This window comes from Anabrus simplex, chromosome 8 (genome assembly GCF_040414725.1).
Source record: "Anabrus simplex isolate iqAnaSimp1 chromosome 8, ASM4041472v1, whole genome shotgun sequence".
Classification (NCBI taxonomy): Eukaryota; Metazoa; Arthropoda; class Insecta; order Orthoptera; family Tettigoniidae; genus Anabrus; species Anabrus simplex.
The window spans coordinates 222,999,169-223,019,238 of record NC_090272.1 but is presented as its reverse complement, the minus strand read 5'-3'; the positions used below and the strand labels follow the sequence as shown (position 1 = coordinate 223,019,238).

At 53.6% G+C, this 20,070-nt stretch overlaps 1 non-coding gene across 1 annotated transcript; it reads left to right on the top strand.

Annotated features, from left to right (window-relative positions):
* The first annotated feature begins 460 nt into the window (after window positions 1-460).
* On the top strand, window positions 461-532 carry TRNAT-CGU (transfer RNA threonine (anticodon CGU)). The gene has a single exon. It is a non-coding gene; the product is annotated as a tRNA-Thr (tRNA).
* Window positions 533-20,070: the final 19,538 nt, after the last annotated feature.

Below are 20,070 nucleotides of genomic sequence, written 5' to 3'. Positions count from 1 at the left end.
TCACACTACAGCCAGAGCCTGGAGGAAGACTCGCTCCCCTCGCAGCAGAGTGCCGCAGTGTTCTCTTGTGGGCCCATAAATCAGAGGTCCGTGGATCGAAACCGCGGTCTGCTAACGTTTTCTTAACACAATAATGACTCATAATACAGCCAGAGCCTCGAGCAAGACGCCATCTCACAGCAGCAGAGTGGCACAGTGGGAGCGTGCTTGGCCCATAACCCAGAGGTCCGTGGATCGAAGCCACGCTCTGCTAAAGTTATTTTAACACAATAATGACTCACACTACAGCCAGAGCCTGGTGCAATACGCCCTGCCCTCGCAGCAGAGTAGCGCAGTGGAAGCATGCCGGGCCAATAATCCAGATGTCCGGGCTACGAGACCCCGTTTTACTAACGGTTTTTAAAACACAATAATGTCTCACACTACAGTCAGAGCCTGGAGCAAGACGCGACGTTCTCGCAGCAGAGTGGCGCAGTGGAAGCGTGCTGGGCCCGTAACCCAGAGGTCCGTGGATCGAAACCACGCTCTGCTAAAGTTATTTCAACACAAAAGTCTCACACCACAGCCAGAGCCTCGAGCAATTCGCGCTCTCACAGCAGCAGAGTGGCGCAGTGGAAGCGTGCTTGGCCCATAACCCAGAGGTCCGTGGATCGAAACCACGCTCTGCTAAAGTTATTTTAACACAATAATGTCTCACACTACAGCCAGAGCCTGGTGCAATACGCCCTGCCCCTCGCAGTAGATTAGCGCAGTGGAAACATCCCTTGCCGATAATCCAGATGTCCGGGGGACGAGACCCCGTTTTATTTAAACACAATAATGTCTCACACTACAGTCATAGCCTGGAGCAAGATGCGATGTTCTCGCAGCAAAGTGGCGCAGTGGGAGCGTGATGGGCCCATAACCCAGAGGTCCGTGGATCGAAACCACGCTCTGCTAAGTTTATTTTAACACAATAATATCTCACACTACAGCCAGAGCCTGGAGGAAGACTCGCTCCCCTCGCAGCAGAGTGCCGCAGTGTTCTCTTGTGGGCCCATAAATCAGAGGTCCGTGGATCGAAACCGCGGTCTGCTAACGTTTTCTTAACACAATAATGACTCATAATACAGCCAGAGCCTGGAGGAAGTCGCGCTCTCGCAGCAACAGGGTGGCGCATTGGAAGCGTGCTGGGCCCATAACCCAGAGGTCCGCGGATCGAAACCACGCTCTGCTAAAGGTATTTTAATACAAAAATGTCTCACTCTACAGCCAGAGCCTGGAGCAAGCAGCGCACGCTCGCAGCAGAGTGGCGCAGTTGAAGCGTGCTGGGCCCATAACCCAGAAGTCCGTGGATCGAATCCAGGCTCTGGTAAAGTTATTTCAACACAATGTCTCAAACTACAGCCAGAGCCTGGTGCAATACGCCTTGCCCTCGCAGCAGAGTAGCGTAGTGGACGCATGCCGGGCCGATAATCCAGATGTCCGGGCTACGAGACACCGTTTTACTAACGGTTCTAAAACACAATAATGTCTCACACTGCAGTCAGAGCCTGGAGCAAGATGCGACGTTCTCGCAGCAGAGTGGCGCAGTGGAAGCGTGCTGGGCCCACAACCCAGAGGTCCGTGGAATGAAACCACGCTCTGCTAAAGTTACATAACACAATAACGTCTCAAACTACAGCCAGAGCCTGGTATAAGACGCCCAATCACCGCAGCAGAGTGGCGCAGTGGAAGCGTGCTGGGGCGAAAAGCCAGAAGTCCGTCGGTCGAAACCATGCTCCGCTAAAGTTATTTCAACACAAAATGTCTCACACTACAGCCAGAGCCTCGAGCAGGACGCTCTCTCACCGCAGCAGAGTGGCACAGTGGTAGCGTGCTAGGCCCATAACCCAGGGGTCCGTGGATCGAAACCACGCTCTGCTAAAGTTGTTTCAACACAAAATGTCTCACACCACAGCCAGAGCCTCGAGCTAGTCGCGCTCTCACAGCAGCAGAGTGGCGCAGTGGAAGCGTGCTGGGCCCATAACCCAGATGTCCGTGGATCGAAACCACGCTCTGCTAAAGTTATTTTAACACAATAATGTCTCACTCTACAGCCAGAGCCTGGAGCAAGCAACGCCGCTCTCGCAGCAGAGTGGCGCAGTTGAAGCCTGCTGGGCCCATAACCCAGAGGTCCGTGGGTCGATCCACGCTCTGCTAAAGTTATTTCAACACAAAATGTCTCACACTACAGCCAGTGCCTCGAGCAAGACGCGCTCTCACAGCAGCAGAGTGGCGCAGTGGGAGCGTGCTGGGCCCATAACCCAGAGGTCCGTGGATCGAAACCACGATCTGCTAAAGTTATTTCAACACAAAATGACTCGCACTACAGCCAGAGCCTCGAGCAAGACGCCCTGCACTCGCAGCCGAGTAGCGCAGTGGAAGCATGCCTGACAAGTAATCCAGATGTCCGGGGGACGAGACCCCGTTTTAGTAACGTTTTTAAACACAATAATGTCTCACACTACAGTTAGAGCCTGGATCAACATGCGGTGTTCTCGCAGCAGAGTGGCGCATTGGAAGCGTGCTGGGCCCATAACCCAGAGGTCCGTGGATCGAAACCACGCTCTGCTAAAGTTGTTTCAACACAAAATGTCTCACACTACAGCCAGAGCCTCGAGCAGGACGCCCTCTCACCGCAGCAGAGTGGCACAGTGGTAGCGTGCTGGGCCCATAACCCAGAGGTCCGTGGATCGAAACCACGCTCTGCTAAAGTTGTTTCAACACAAAATGTCTCACACTACTGCCAGAGCCTCGAGCAAGACGCCATCTCACCGCAGCAGAGTGGCGCAGTGGGAGCGTGCTGGGCCCATAACCCAGAGGTCCATGGATCGAAACCACGCTCTGCTAAAGTTACTTTAACACAATAATGTCTCCCACTACAGCCAGAGCCTGGTGCAATACGCCCGTCCCCTCGCAGCAGATTAGCGCAGTGGAAACATCCCGGGCCGATAATCCAGATGTCCGGGGGACGAGACCCCGTTTTATTTAAACACAATAATGTCTCACACTACAGTCATAGCCTGGAGCAAGATGCGACGTTCTCGCAGCAACGTGGCGCAGTGGGGGCGTGCTGGGCCAATAACCCAGCTAACGTTTTCTTAACACAATAATGACTCATAATACAGCCAGAGCCTGGAGGAATTCGCGCTCTCACAGCAACAGGGTGGCGCATTCGAAGCGTGCTGGGCCCATAACCCAGAGGTCCGTGGATCGAAACCACGCTCTGCTAAAGTTATTTTAACACAATAATGTCTCACACTACAGCCAGAGCCTGGTGCAATACGCCCTGCCCGCGCAGCAGAGTAGCGCAGTGGAAGCATGCCGGGCGAATAATCCAGATGTCCGGGCTACGAGACCCCGTTTTACTAACGGTTTTTAAAACACAATAATGTCTCACACTACAGTCAGAGCCTGGAGCAAGACGCGACGTTATCGCAGCAGAGTGGCGCAGTGGAAGCGTGCTGGGCCCATAACCCAGAGGTCCGTGGATCGAAACCACGCTCTGCTAAAGTTATTTCAACACAAAATGTCTCACACCACAGCCAGAGCCTCGAGCAAGTCGCGCTCTCACAGCAGCAGAGTGGCGCAGTGGAAGCGTGCTGGGCCCATAACCCAGAGGTCCGTGGATCGAAACCACGCTCTGCTAAAGTTATTTTAACACAATAATGTCTCACACTACAGCCAGAGCCTGGGGAAAGACGCGCTCCCCTCGCAGCAGAGTGCCGCAGTGGTCGCTTGTGGGCCCATAACTCAGAGGTCCGTGGATCGAAACCGCGGTCTGCTAACGTTTTCTTAACACAATAATGACTCATAATACAGCCAGAGCCTGGAGGAAGTCGCGTTCTCACAGCAGCAGAGTGGCGCAGTGGAAGCGTGCTGGGCCCATAACCCAGAGGTCCGTGGATCGAAACCACGCTCTGCTAAAGTTATTTCAACACAAAATGTCTCGCACTACAGCCAGAGCCTCGAGCAAGACGACCTGCACTCGCAGCAGAGTAGCGCAGTGGAAGCATGCCGGGCCGATAATCCAGATGTCCGGGCTACGAGACACCGTTTTACTAACGGTTCTAAAACACAATAATGTCTCACACTACAGTCAGAGCCTGGAGGAAGATGCGACGTTCTCGCAGCAGAGTGGCGCAGTGGAAGCGTGCTGGGCCCATAACCCAGAGGTCCGTGGAATGAAACCACGCTCTGCTAAAGTTACATAACACAATATCGTCTCAAAATACAGCCAGTGCCTGGTATAAGACGCCCAGTCACCGCAGCAGAGTGGCGCAGTGGAAGCGTGCTGGGGCGAAAAGCCAGAAGTCCGTGGGTCGAAACCATGCTCCGCTAAAGTTATTTCAACACAAAATGTCTCACACTACAGCCAGAGCCTCGAGCAGGACGCCCTCTCACCGCAGCAGAGTGGCACAGTGGTAGCGTGCTGGGCCCATAACCCAGAGGTCCGTGGGTCGAAACCACGCTCTGCTAAAGTTATTTCAACGCAAAATGTCTCACTCTACAGCCAGAGCCTCGAGCATGACGCTCTCTCAACGCAGCAGAGTTGCGCAGTAGATGCGTGCTGGGTTCATAACCCAGAGGTCCGTGGGTCGAAACCACGTACTGCTAAAGTTATTTTAACACAATAATGTCTCACACTACAGCCAGAGCCTGGTGCAATACGCCCTGCCCTCGCAGCAGAGTAGCGCAGTGGAAGCATGCCGAACCAATAATCAAGATGTCCGGGCTACAAGACCCCGTTTTACTAACGGTTTTAAAACACAACAATGTCTCACACTACAGTCAGAGCCTGGAGCAAGACGCGACGTTCTCGCAGCAGCGTTGCGCAGTGTAAGCGTGCTGGGCCCATAACCCAGATGTCCGTGGATCGAAACCACGCTCTGCTAAAGTTATTTCAACACAAAATGTCTCACACCACATCCAGAGCCTCAAGCAAGTCGCGCTCTCACAGCAGCTGAGTGGCGCAGTGGAAGCGTGCTCGGCCCATAACCCAGAGGTCCGTGGATCGAAACCACGCTCTGCTTGAGGTATTTTAGCACAATAATGTCTCACACTACAGCCAGAGCCTGGTGCAATACGCCCTGCCCTCGCAGCAGAGTAGCGCAGTGGGAACATGCCGGGCCGATAATCCAGATGTCCGGGGGACGAGACCCCGTTTTACTAACGTTTTTAAACACAATAATGTCTCACACTACAGTCAGAGCCTGGAGCAAGATTGGACGTTCTCGCAGCAGAGTGGCAAAGTGGAAGCGTGCTGGGCCCATAACCAAGAGGTCCGTAGATCGAAACTACGCTCTGCTAAAGTTATTTTAACACAATAATGTCTCAAACGACAGCCAGAGCCTGCAGCAAGACGCGACGCTACCGCAGCAGAGTGCCGCAGTGGTCGCTTGCTGGGCCCATTACCAAGAGGTCCGTGGATCGAAACCGCGGTCTGCTAACTTTTCTTAACACAATAATGACTCAGAATACAGCCAGAGCCTGGAGGAAGTCGCGTTCACACAGCAGCAGGATGGCGCAGTGGAAGCGTGCTGGGCCCATAAACCAGAGGTCCGTGGATCGAAACCACGCTCTGCTGAAGTTATTCATCATCATCATCATCATCTGTTTACCCTCCAGGTTCGGCTTTTCCCTCGGACTCAGCGAGGGATCCCACCTCTACCGCCTCAAGGGCAGTGTCCTGGAGCTGAAGATATTTCAAAACAAATTGTCTCACACAACAGCCAGAGCCTGGAGCAAGCAGCGCAGCTCTCGCAGCAGAGTGGCGCAGTTGAAGCGTGCTGGGCCCATAACGCAGAGGTCCGTGGATCGAAACGACGCTCTGCTAAATTTATTCATCATCATCATCACCATCATCAGTTTACCCTCCAGGTTCGGATTTTCCCTCGGACTCAGCGAGGGATCCCACCTCTACCGCCTCAAGGGCAGTGTCCTGGAGCTTCAGACTCTTGGTCGGGGGATACAACTGGGGAGAATGACCAGTACCTCGCCCAGGCGGCCTCACCTGCTATGCTGAACAGGGGCCTTGTGGAGGGATGGGAAGATTGGAAGGGATAGACAAGGAAGAGGGAAGGAAGCGGCCGTGGCCTTAAGTTAGGTACCATCCCGGCATTCGCCTGGAGGAGAAGTGGGAAACCACGGAAAACCACTTCGAGGATGGGAATCGAACCCACCTCTACTCATTTGACCTCCCGAGGCTGAGTGGACCCCGTTCCAGCCCTCGTACCACTTTTCAAATTTTCGTGGCAGAGCCGGGAATCGAACCCGGACCTCCGGGGGTGGCAGCTAATCACGCTAACTACTACACCACAGAGGCGGACGCTAAAGTTATTTCAACACAAAATTTCTCACACTACAGCCGGAGCCTCGAGCAAGACGCGCTCTCACAGCAGCAGAGTGGCGCAGTGGGAGCGTGCTGGGCCCATAACCCAGAAGTCCGTGGATCGAAACCACGCTCTGCTAAAATTTATTTTAACACAATAATGTCTCACTTTACAGCCAGAGCCTGGAGAAAGCAGAGCAGCCCTAGCAGCAGAGTGGCGCAGTTGAAGCGTTTTGGCCCAAAACCCAGAGGTCCGGGAATCGAATCCACGCTCTGCTAAAGTTATTTAAACAGCAAATGTCTCACACTACAGCCAGAGCCTCGAGAAAGACGCGCTCTCACAGCAGCAGAGTGGCGCATTGGGAGCGTGCTGGGCCCATAACCCAGAGGTCCGTGGATCGAAACCACGCTTTAATAAAGTTATTTCAACACAAAATGTCTCGCACTAAAGCCAGAGCCTCGAACAAGACGCGCTCTGACAGCAGCAGCGTGGCGCAGTGGAAGCGTGCTGGGCCCATAACCCAGAGGTCCGTGGATCGAAACCACGCTCTGCTAAAGTTAGTTCAACACAAAATGACTCGCACTACAGCCAGAGCCTCGAGCAAGACGCCCTGCACTCGCAGCAGAATAGCGCAGTAGAAGCATGCCTGACAAATTATCCAGATGTCCGCGGGACGAGACCCCGTTTTACTAACGTTTTTAAACACAATAATGTCTCACACTACAGTCAGAGCCTGGAGCAAGATGCGACGTTCTCGCAGCAGAGTAGCGCAGTGGAAGCATGCCGGACCAATAATCAAGATGTCCGGGCTACAAGACCCCGTTTTACTAACGGTTTTAAAACACAACAATGTCTCACACTACAGTCAGAGCCTGGTATAAGACGCCCAATCACCGCAGCAGAGTGGCGCAGTGGAAGCGTGCTGGGGCGAAAAGCCAGAAGTCCGTGGGTCGAAACCATGCTCCGCTAAAGTTATTTCAACACAAAATGTCTCACACTACAGCCAGAGCCTCGAGCAGGACGCCCTCTCACCGCAGCAGAGTGGCACAGTGGTAGCGTGCTGGGCCCATAACCCAGAGGTCCGTGGATCGAAACCACGCTCTGCTAAAGTCGTTTCAACACAAAATGTTTCACACTACAGCCAGAAACTCGAGCAAGACGCTCTCTAACCGCAGCAGAGTGGCGCAGTGGGAGCGTGCAGGGCCCATAACCCAGAGGTCCGTGGATCGAAATCACGCTCTGCTAAAGTTATTTTGACACAATAATGTCTCACACTACAGCCAGAGCCTGGTGCAATACGCCCTGCCCTCGCAGCAGAGTGGCGCAGTGGAAGCGTGCTGGGCCCATAACCCAGAGGTCCGTGGATCGAAACCACGCTCTGCTAAAGTTATTTTAACACAATAATGTCTCGCACTACAGCCAGAGCCTCGAGGAAGACGCCCTGCACTCGCAGCAGTGTAGCGCTGTGGAAGCATGCCTGTCCAATAATCCAGATGTCTGGGGGACGAGACCCCGTTTTTCTAACGTTTTTAAACACAATAATGTCTCACACTACAGTCAGAGCCTGGAGCAAGATGCGATGTTCTCGCAGCAGAGTGGCGCAGTGGAAGCGTGCTGGACCCATAACCCAGAGGTCCGTGGATCGAAACCACGCTCTGCTAAGTTTATTTTAACACAATAATATCTCACTCTACAGCCGGAGCCTGGAGAAAGACGCGCTCCCCTCGCAGCAGAGTGTCGCAGTGGTCGCTTGTGGGCCCATAACTCAGAGGTCCGTGGATCGCAACCGCGGTCTGCTAACGTTTTCTTAACACTATAATGGCTCATAATACAGCCAGAGCCTGGAGGAAGTCGCGTTCTCACAGCAGCAGGGTCGCGCAGTGGAAGCGTGCTGGGCCCATAACCCAGAGGTCCGTGGATCGAATCCACGCTCTGCTAAAGTTATTTCAACACAAATTGTCTCACACTACAGCCCGAGCCTCGAACAAGACGCGGTCTCACAGCTGCAGAGTGGCGCAGTGGAAGCGTGCTTGGCCCATAACCCAGAGGTTCGTGGATCGAAACCACGCTCAGCTAAAGTTATGTTAACACAATAATGTCTCACACTACAGCCAGAGCCTGGTGCAATACGCCCTGCCCTCGCAGCAGAGTAGCGCAGTGGAAACATGCCGGGGCGATAATCCGGATGTCCGGGGGACGAGACCCCGTTTTACTAACGTTTTTAAACACAATAATGTCTCACACTACAGTCAGAGCCTGGAGCAAGATGCGACGTTCTCGCAGCAGAGTGGCGCAGTGGAAGCGTGCTGGGCCCACAACCCAGAGGTCCATGGAATGAAACCACGCTCTGCCAAAGTTATATAACACAATAACGTCTCAAACTACAGCCAGAGCCTGGTATAAGACGCCCAATCGCCGCAGCAGTGTGGCGCAGTGGCAGCGTGCTGGGCCCATAACCCAGAGGTCTGTGGATCGAAACCACGCTCTGCTAAAGTTATTTCAACACAAAATGTCTCACTCTACGGCCAGAGCCTCGAGCAAGACGCCCCCTCAACGCAGCAGAGTGGCGCAGTGAATGCGTGCTGGGTCCATAACCCAGATGTCAGTGGATCGAAACCGCGCTCTGCTAAAGTTATTTCAACACAAAATGTCTCACACCATAGCCAGAGCCTCAAGCAAGTCGCGCTCTCACAGCAGCAGAGTGGCGCAGTGGAAGCGTGCTGGGCCCATAACCCAGAGGTCCGTGGATCGAAACCACGCTCTGCTAAAGTTAGTTCAACACAAAATGACTCGCACTACAGCCAGAGCCTCGAGCAAGACGCCCTGCACTCGCAGCAGAGTAGCGCAGTGGAAGCATGCCTGACAAATTATCCAGATGTCCGGGGGACGAGACCCCGTTTTACTAACGTTTTTAAACACAATAATGTCTCACACTACAGTCAGAGCCTGGAGCAAGATGCGACGTTCTCGCAGCAGAGTGGCGCAGTGGAGGCGTGCTGGGCCCATAACCCAAAGGTCCGTGGAATGAAACCACGCTCTGCTAAAGTTACATAACACAATAACGTCCCAAACTACAGCCAGAGCCTGGTATAAGACGCCCAATCAACGCAGCAGAGTGGCGCAGTGGAAGCGTGCTGGGGCGAAAAGCCAGAAGTCCGTTGGTCGAAACCATGCTCCGCTAAAGTTATTTCAACACAAAATGTCTCACACTACAGCCAGAGCCTCGAGCAGGACGCCCTCTCACCGCAGCAGAGTGGCACAGTGGTAGCATGCTGGGCCCATAACCCAGAGGTCAGTGGATCGAAACCACGCTCTGCTAAAGTTGTTTCAACACAAAATGTTTCACACTACAGCCAGAGACTCGAGCAAGACGCTCTCTGACCGCAGCAGAGTGGCGCAGTGGGAGCGTGCTGGGCCCATAACCCAGAGGTCCGTGGATCGAAACCACGCTCTGCTAAAGTTATCTTAACACAATAATGTCTCACACTACAGCCAGAGCCTGGTGCAATACGCCCTGCCCTCGCAGCAGAGTAGCGCAGTGGAAGCATGCCTGGCCAATAATCCAGATGTCCGGGCTGCGAGACCCCGTTTTACTAACCGTTTTAAAACACAATAATGTCTCACACTACAGTCAGAGCCTGGAGCAAGACGCGACGTTCTCGCAGCAGAGTGGCGCAGTGGAAGCGTGCTGGGCCCATAACCCAGAGGTCCGTGTATCGAAACCACGCTCTGCTAAGTTTATTTTAACACAATAATATCTCACACTACAGCCAGAGCCTGGCGAAAGACGCGCTCCCCTCGCAGCAGAGTGCCGCAGTGGTCGCTTGTGGGCCCATAACTCAGAGGTCCGTGGATCGCAACCGCGGTCGCTAACGTTTTCTTAACACTATAATGGCTCATAATACAGCCAGAGCCTGGAGGAAGTCGCGTTCTCACAGCAGCAGGGTCGCGCAGTGGCAGCGTGCTGCGCCCATAACCCAGAGGTCCGTGAATCGAATCCACGCTCTGCTAAAGTTATTTCAACACAAATTGTCTCACACTACAGCCCGAGCCTCGAACAAGACGCGCTCTCAACGCAGCAGAGTGGGGCAGTGGAAACGTGCTGGGCCCATAACCCAGAGGTCCGTGGATCGAAACCACGCTCTGCTAAGGTTATTTTAACACAATAATATCTCACACTACAGCCAGAGCCTGGTGCAATACGCCCTGCCCTCGCAGCAGAGTAGCGCAGTGGCAGCGTGCTGCGCCCATAACCCAGAGGTCCGTGAATCGAATCCACGCTCTGCTAAAGTTATTTCAACACAAATTGTCTCACACTACAGCCCGAGCCTCGAACAAGACGCGCTCTCAACGCAGCAGAGTGGGGCAGTGGAAACGTGCTGGGCCCATAACCCAGAGGTCCGTGGATCGAAACCACGCTCTGCTAAGGTTATTTTAACACAATAATGTCTCACACTACAGTCAGAGCCTGGAGCAAGACGCGACGTTCTCGCAGCAGAGTGGCGCAGTTGAAGCGTGCTGGGCCCATAACCCAAAGGTCCGTGGATCGAATCTACGCTTTGCTAATGTTATTTCAACACAAAATGTCTCACACTACGGCCAGAGCCCCGAGCAAGACGCGCTCTCGCAGCAGCAGTGTGGCGCAGTGGGAGCGTGCTGGGCCCATAACCCAGAGGTCCGTGGATCGAAACCAGGCTCTGCTAAAGTTACTTCAACACAAAATGTCTCACAGCACAGCCAGAGCAGCTAGCAAGACGCGCTCTCACAGCAGCAGAGTATCGCAGTGGAAGCGTGCTGGGCCCATAACCCAGAGGCCCGTGGATCGAATCCACGCTCTGCTAAAGTCATTTCAACACAAAATGTCTCACACTACGGCCAGAGCCCCGAGCAAGACGCGCTCTCGCAGCAGCAGTGTGGCGCAGTGGGAGCGTGCTGGGCCCATAACCCAGAGGTCCGTGGATCGAAACCAGGCTCTGCTAAAGTTACTTCAACACAAAATGTCTCACAGCACAGCCAGAGCAGCTAGCAAGACGCGCTCTCACAGCAGCAGAGTATCGCAGTGGAAGCGTGCTGGGCCCATAACCCAGAGGTCCGTGGATCGAAACCACGCTCTGCTAAGGTTATTTTAACACAATAATGTCTCACACAACAGCCAGAGCCTTGTGCAAGACGAACTGCCCTCGCAGCAGAGTAGCGCAGTGGAATTTTACGGGCCAATAATCCGTAGTTCCGGGGACGAGACCACGCTCTGCTAATGTTATATTAACAAAATAATGTCTCACACTACAGCCAGAGCCTGATGCAAGACACCGTGCCCTTGCAGCAGAGTGGCTCAGTTGAGGCATGCTGGGCGCATAACCCAGAGGTCCGGGGATCGAAACAATGCTCTGCTAAAGTTATTTCAACACAAAAAGTCTCACACCACAGCGAGAGCCTCGAGTAAGACGCGCTCTCACCGCAGCAGAGTGCCGCAGTGGAAGCGTGCTGGGCCCATAACCCAGAGGTCCGTGGATCGAAACCACGCTCTGCTAAAGGTAGTTTAACACAATAATGTCTCACACTACAGCCAGAGCCTGGTGCAATACGCCCTGCCCTCGCAACAGAGTAGCGCAGTGGGAACATGCCGGGCCGATAATCCAGATGTCCGGGGGACGAGACCCCGTTTTACTAAAGTTTTTAAACACAATAATGTCTCACACTACAGTCTGAGCCTGGAGCAAGATGCGACGTTCTCGCAGCAGAGTGGCGCAGTGGAGGCGCGCTGGGCAAATAACCCAGAGGTCCGTGGAATGAAACCACGCTCTGCTAAAGTTATTTAAACAAAAAATGTCTCACACTACAGCCAGAGCCTCGAGCAAGACGCGCTGTCACCGCAGCAGAGTGGCGCAGTGGAAGCGTGCTGGGCCCATAACCCAGAGGTCCGTTGATCGAAACCACGCTCTGCTAAAAGTTACTTTAACACAATAATGTCTCACTCTACAGCCAGAGCCTGGAGAAAGCAGAGCAGCTCTCGTAGCAGAGTGGCGCAGTTGAAGCGTGCTGGGCCCATAACCCAGAGGTCCGTTGATCGAAACCGCGGTTTGCTAACCTTTTCTTAACACAATAATGACTCATAATACAGCCAGAGCCTGGAGGAAGTCGCGTTCTCACAGCAGCAGGGTGGCGCAGTGGAAGCGTGCTGTTCCCATAACCCAGAGGTCCGTGGATCGAAACCACGCTCTGCTAAAAGTTACTTTAACACAATAATGTCTCACTCTACAGCCAGAGCCTGGAGAAAGCAGAGCAGCCCTAGCAGCAGAGTGGCGCAGTTGAAGCGTTTTGGCCCAAAACCCAGAGGTCCGGGAAACGAATCCACGCTCTGCTAAAGTTATTTAAACAGCAAATGTCTCACACTACAGCCAGAGCCTCGAGCAAGACACGCTCTCACAGCAGCAGAGTGGCACATTGGGAGCGTGCTGGGCCCATAACCCAGAGGTCCGTGGATCGAAACCACGCTTTGCTAAAGTTATTTCAACACAAAATGTCTCACACTACAGCCAGAGCCTGGTGCAATACGCCCTGCCCTCGCAGCAGAGTAGCGCAGTGGCAACATGCCGAGCCGATAATCCAGATGTCCGGGGGACGAGACCCCGTTTTACTAAAGTTTTTAAACACAATAATGTCTCACACTACAGTCTGAGCCTGGAGCAAGATGCGAAGTTCTCGCAGCAGAGTGGCGCAGTGGAGGCGCGCTGGGCAAATAACCCAGAGGTCCGTGGAATGAAACCACGCTCTGCTAAAGTTATATAACACAATAACGTCTCAAACTACAGCCAGAGACTGGTATAAGACGCCCAATCTCCGCAGCAGAGTGGCGCAGTAGAAGCGTGCTGGGCCGGAAAGCCAGAAGTCCGTGGGTCAAAACCATGCTCCGCTAAAGTTATTTCAACACAAAATGTCTCACATTACAGCCAGAGCCTAGAGCAAGACGCTACGTTCTCGCAGCAGCGTGGCGCAGTGGACGCGTGCTGGGCCCATAACCCAGAGGTCCGTGGATCGAAACCACGCTCTGCTAAAGTTATTTTAACACAATAATGTCTCACACTACAGCCAGAGCCTGGTGCAATACGCCCTGCCCTCGCACCAGAGTAGCGCAGTGGAAGGATGCCGGGCCAACAATCCAGATGTCCGGGCTACGAGACCGCGTTTTACTAAAGGTTCTAAAACACAATAATGTCTCACACTACAGTCAGAGCCTAGAGCAAGACGCTACGTTCTCGCAGCAGCGTGGCGCAGTGGAAGCGTGCTGGGACCATAACCCAGAGGTCCGCGGATCGAAACCACGCTCTGCTAAAGTTATTTCAACACAAAATGTCTCACACCAAAGCCAGAGACACGAGCAAGTCGCGCTCTCACAGCAGCAGAGTGGCGCAGTGGAAGCGTGCTGGGCCCATAACCCAGATGTCCGTGGATCGAAACCACGCTCTGCTACAGTTACTTTAAAAGAATAATGTCTCACACTACCGCCAGAGACTGGTGCAAGGCGCCCTGCCCTCGCACCAGAGTAGCGCAGTGGAAGCATGCCGGGCCAATAATCCAGATGTCCGGGGGGCCAGACACCGTTTTACTAACATTTTTAAAACACAATAATGTCTCACACTACAGTCAGAGCCTGCAGCAAGACGCGCTCTCACAGCAGCAGAGTGGCGCACTGGGAGCGTGCTGGGCCGATATCCCAGAGGTCCGTGGATCGAAACCACGCACTGCTAAATTTAGTTCAACACAAAATGACTCGCACTACAGCCAAAGCCTCGAGCAAGACGCCCTGCACTCGCAGCAGAGTAGCGCAGTGGAAGCATGCCTGACAAATTATCCAGATGTCCGTGGGACGAGACCCCGTTTTACTAACATTTTTAAACACAATAATGTCTCACACTACAGTCAGAGCCTGGAGCAAGATGCGACGTTCTCGCAGCAGAGTGGCGCAGTAGAAGCGTGCTGGGCCCTTAACCCAGTGGTCCGTGGAATGAAACCACGCTCTGCTAAAGTTACATAACACAATAACGTCTCAAACTACAGCCAGAGCCTGGTATAAGACGCCCGATCATCGCAGCAGAGTGGCGCAGTGGAAGCGTGCTGGGGCGAAAAGCCAGAAGTCCGTGGGTCGAAACCATGCTCCGCTAAAGTTATTTCAACACAAAATGTCTCACACTACAGCCAGAGCCTCGAGCAGGACGCCCTCTCACCGCAGCAGAGTGGCACAGTGGTAGCGTGCTGGGCCCATAACCCAGAGGTCCGTGGATCGAAGCCACGCTCTCCTAAAGTTGTTTCAACTCAAAATGTTTCACACTACAGCCAGAGACTCGAGCAAGACGCCCTCTCACCGCAGCAGAGTGGCGCAGTGGGAGCGTGCTGGTCCCATAACCCAGAGGTCCGTGGATCGAAACCACGCTCTGCTAAAGTTATTTCAACACAAAATGTCTCACACCACAGCCAGAGCCTCGAGCAAGTCGCGCTTTCACAGCAGCAGAGTGGCGCAGTGGAAGCGTGCTGGGCCCATAACCCAGATGTCCGTGGATCGAAACCACGCTCTGCTAAAGTTATTTTAACACAATAATGTCTCACTCTACAGCCAGAGCCTGGAGCAAGCAGCGCCGCTCTCGCAGCAGAGTGGCGCAGTGGAAGCCTGCTGGGCCCATAACCCAGAGGTCCGTGGGTCGAATCCACGCTCTGCTAAAGTTATTTCAACACAAATTGTCTCACACTACAGCCAGTGCCTCGAGCAAGACGCGCTCTCACAGCAGCAGAGTGGCGCAGTGGGAGCGTGCTGGGCCCATAACCCAGAGGTCCGTGGATCGAAACCACGCTCTGCTAAAGTATTTCAACACAAAATGACTCGCACTACAGCCAGATCCTCGAGCAAGACGCCCTGCACTCGCAGCCGAATAGCGCAGTGGAAGCATGCCTGACAAGTAATCCAGATGTCCGGGGGACGAGACCCCGTTTTAGTAACGTTTTTAAACACAATAATGTCTCACACTACAGTGAGAGCCTGGATCAACATGCGGTGTTCTCGCAGCAGAGTGGCGCAGTGGAAGCGTGATGGGCCCATAACCCAGAGGTCCTTGGATCGAAACCACGCTGTGCTAAGTTTATTTTAACACAATAATATCTCACACTACAGCCAGAGCCTGGAGGAAGACTCGCTCCCCTCGCAGCAGAGTGCCGCAGTGTTCTCTTGTGGGCCCATAAATCAGAGGTCCGTGGATCGAAACCGCGGTCTGCTAACGTTTTTTAACACAATAATGACTCATAAAACAGCCAGAGCCTGGAGGAAGTCGCGCTCTCACAGCAACAGGGTGGCGCATTGGAAGCGTGCTGGGCCCAAAACTCAGAGGTCCGTGGTCGAAACCACGCTCTGCTAAAGGTATTTTAATACAAAAATGTCTCACTCTACAGCCAGAGCCTGGAGCAAGCAGCGCACGCTCGCAGCAGAGTGGCGCAGTTGAAGCGTGCTGGGCCCATAACCCAGAGGTCCGTGGATCGAATCCACGCTCTGCTAAAGTTATTTCAACACTATGTCTCAAACTACAGCCAGAGCCTGGTGCAATACGCCTTGCCCTCGCAGCAGAGTAGCGCAGTGGATGCATGCCGGGCCGATAATCCAGATGTCCGGGCTACGAGACACCGTTTTACTACCGGTTCTAAAACACAATAATGTCTCACACTCCAGTCAGAGCCTGGAGCAAGATGCGACATTCTCGCAGCAGAGTGGCGCAGTGGAAGCGTGCTGGGCCCACAACCCAGAGGTCCGTGGAATGAAACCACGCTCTGCTAAAGTTACATAACACAATAAAGTCTCAAAATACAGCCAGAGCCTGGTATAAGACGCCCAATCACCGCAGCAGAGTGGCGCAGTGGAAGCGTGCTGGGGCGAAAAGCCAGAAGTCCGTCGGTCGAAACCATGCTCCGCTAAAGTTATTTCAACACAAAATGTCTCACACTACAGCCAGAGCCTCGAGCAGGACGCCCTCTCACCGCAGCAGAGTGGCACAGTGGTAGCGTGCTGGGCCCATAACCCAGAGGTCCGTGGATCGAAACCATGCTCTGCTAAAGTTGTTTCAACACAAAATGTTTCACACTACAGCCAGAGACTCGAGCAAGACGCCCTCTCACCGCAGCAGAGTGGCGCAGTGGGAGCGTGCTGGGCCCATAACCCAGACATCCGTGGATTGAAACCACGCTCTGCTAAAGTTATTTTAACACAATAATGTCTCACACTACAGCCAGAGCCTGGTGCAATACGCCCTGCGCTCGCAGCAGAGTAGCGCAGTGGAAGCATGCCGGGCCAATAATCCAGATGTCCGGGCTGCGAGACCCCGTTTTACTAACGGTTTTAAAACACAATAACGTCTCACACTACAGTCAGAGCGTGGAGCAAGACGCGACGTTATCGCAGCATAGTGGCGCAGTGGAAGCGTGCTGGGCCCATAACCCAGAGGTCCGTGGATCGAAACCACGCTCTGCTAAGTTTATTTTAACACAATAATATCTCACACTACAGATAGAGCCTGGAGGAAGACTCGCTCCCCTCGCAGCAGAGTGCCGCAGTGTTCTCTTGTGGGCCCATAAATCAGACGTCCGTGGATCGAAACCGCGGTCTGCTAACGTTTTCCTAACACAATAATGACTCATAATACAGCCAGAGCCTGGAGGAAGTCGCGTCCTCACAGCAGCAGGGTGGCGCAGTGGAAGCGTTCTGGGCCCATAACCCAGAGGGCCGTGGATCGAAACCACGCTCTGCTAAAGTTATTTTAACACAATAATGTCTCACTCTACAGCCAGAGCCTGGAGCAAGCAGCGCCGCTCTCGCAGCAGAGTGGCGCGGTTGAAGCGTGCTGGGCCCATAACCCAGATGTCCGTGGATAGAATCCACGCTCTGCCAAAGTTATTTCAACACAAAATGTCTCACACTACAGCCAGAGCCTCGAGCAAGACGCGCTCTCACAGCAGCAGAGTGGCGCAGTGGGAGCGTGCTGGGCCGATATCCCAGAGGTCCGTGGATCGAAACCACGCACTGCTAAATTTAGTTCAACACAAAATGACTCGCACTACAGCCAAAGCCTCGAGCAAGACGCCCTGCACTCGCAGCAGAGTAGCGCAGTGGAAGCATGCCTGACAAATTATCCAGATGTCCGTGGGACGAGACCCCGTTTCACTAACATTTTTAAACACAATAATGTCTCACACTACAGTCAGAGCCTGGAGCAAGATGCGACGTTCTCGCAGCAGAGTGGCGCAGTAGAAGCGTGCTGGGCCCTTAACCCAGTGGTCCGTGGAATGAAACCACGCTCTGCTAAAGTTACATAACACAATAACGTCTCAAACTACAGCCAGAGCCTGGTATAAGACGCCCGATCACCGCAGCAGAGTGGCGCAGTGGAAGCGTGCTGGGGCGAAAAGCCAGAAGTCCGTGGGTCGAAACCATGCTCCGCTAAAGTTATTTCAACACAAAATGTCTCACACTACAGCCAGAGCCTCGAGCATGACGCCCTCTCACCGCAGCAGAGTGGCACAGTGGTAGCGTGCTGGGCCCATAACCCAGAGGTCCGTGGATAGAAGCCACGCTCTGCTAAAGTTGTTTCAACACAAAATGTTTCACACTACAGCCAGAGACTCGAGCAAGACGCCCTCTCACCGCAGCAGAGTGGCGCAGTGGGAGCGTGCTGGTCCCATAACCCAGAGGTCCGTGGATCGAAACCACGCTCTGCTAAAGTTATTTTAACACAATAATGTCTCACACTACAGCCAGAGCCTGGTGCAATACGCCCTGCCCTCGCAGCAGAGTAGCGCAGTGGAAGCATGCCGGGCCAATAATCCAGATGTCCGGGCTGCGAGACCCCGTTTTACTAACGGTTTTAAAACACAATAATGTCTCACACTACAGTCAGAGCCTGGAGCAAGACGCGACGTTCTCGCAGCATTGTGGTACAGTGGAAGCGTGCTGGGCCCATAACCCAGAGATCCGTGGATAGAAACCACGCTCTGCTAAAGTTATTTCAACACAAAATGTCTCACACCACAGCCAGAGCCTCGAGCAAGTCGCGCTTTTACAGCAGCAGAGTGGCGCAGTGGAAGCGTGCTGGGCCAATAACCCAGATGTCCGTGGATCGAAACCACGCTCTGCTAAAGTTATTTTAACACAATAATGTCTCACTCTACAGCCAGAGCCTGGAGCAAGCAGCGCCGCTCTCGCAGCAGAGTGGCGCAGTGGAAGCCTGCTGGGCCCATAACCCAGAGGTCCGTGGGTCGAATCCACGCTCTGCTAAAGTTCTTTCAACACAAAATGTCTCACACTACAGCCAGTGCCTCGAGCAAGACGCGCTCTCACAGCAGCAGAGTGGCGCAGTGGGAGCGTGCTGGGCCCATAACCCAGAGGTCCGTGGATCGAAACCACGCTCTGCTAAAGTTATTTCAACACAAAAAGACTCGCACTACAGCCAGATCCTCGAGCAAGACGCCCTGCACTCGCAGCCGAATAGCGCAGTGGAAGCATGCCTGACAAGTAATCCAGATGTCCGGGGGACGAGACCCCGTTTTAGTAACGTTTTTAAACACAATAATGTCTCACACTACAGTGAGAGCCTGGATCAACATGCGGTGTTCTCGCAGCGGAGTGGCGCAGTGGAAGCGTGATGGGCCCATAACCCAGAGGTCCTTGGATCGAAACCTCGCTCTGCTAAGTTTATTTTAACACAATAATATCTCACACTACAGCCAGAGCCTGGAGGAAGACTCGCTCCCCTCGCAGCAGAGTGCCGCAGTGTTCTCTTGTGGGCCCATAAGTCAGAGGTCCGTGGATCGAAACCGCGGTCTGCTAACGTTTTCTTAACACAATAATGACTCATAATACAGCCAGGGCCTGGAGGAAGTCGCGCTCTCACAGCAACAGGGTGGCGCATTGGAAGCGTGCTGGGCCCATAACCCAGAGGTCCGTTGTCGAAACCACGCTCTGCTAAAGGTATTTTAATACAAAAATGTCTCACTCTACAGCCAGAGCCTGGAGCAAGCAGCGCACGCTCGCAGCAGAGTGGCGCAGTTGAAGCGTGCTGGGCCCATAACCCAGAGGTCCGTGGATCGAATCCACGCTCTGCTAAAGTTATTTCAACACTATGTCTCAAACTACAGCCAGAGCCTGGTGCAATACGCCTTGCCCTCGCAGCAGAGTAGCGCAGTGGTTGCATGCCGGGCCGATAATCCAGATGTCCGGGCTACGAGACACCGTTTTACTACCCGTTCTAAAACACAATAATGTCTCACACTGCAGTCAGAGCCTGGAGCAAGATGCGACGTTCTCGCAGCAGAGTGGCGCAGTGGAAGCGTGCTGGGCCCACAACCCAGATGTCGGTGGAATGAAACCACGCTCTGCTAAAGTTACATAACACAATAAAGTCTCAAAATACAGCCAGAGCCTGGTATAAGGCGCCCAATCACCGCAGCAGAGTGGCGCAGTGGAAGCGTGCTGGGGCGAAAAGCCAGAAGTCCGTCGGTCGAAACCATGCTCCGCTAAAGTTATTTCAACACAAAATGTCTCACACTACAGCCAGAGACTCGAGCAGGACGCCCTCTCACCGCAGCAGAGTGGCACAGTGGTAGCGTGCTGGGCCCATAACACAGAGGTCCGTGGTTCGAAGCCACGCTCTGCTAAAGTTGTTTCAACACAAAATGTCTCACACTA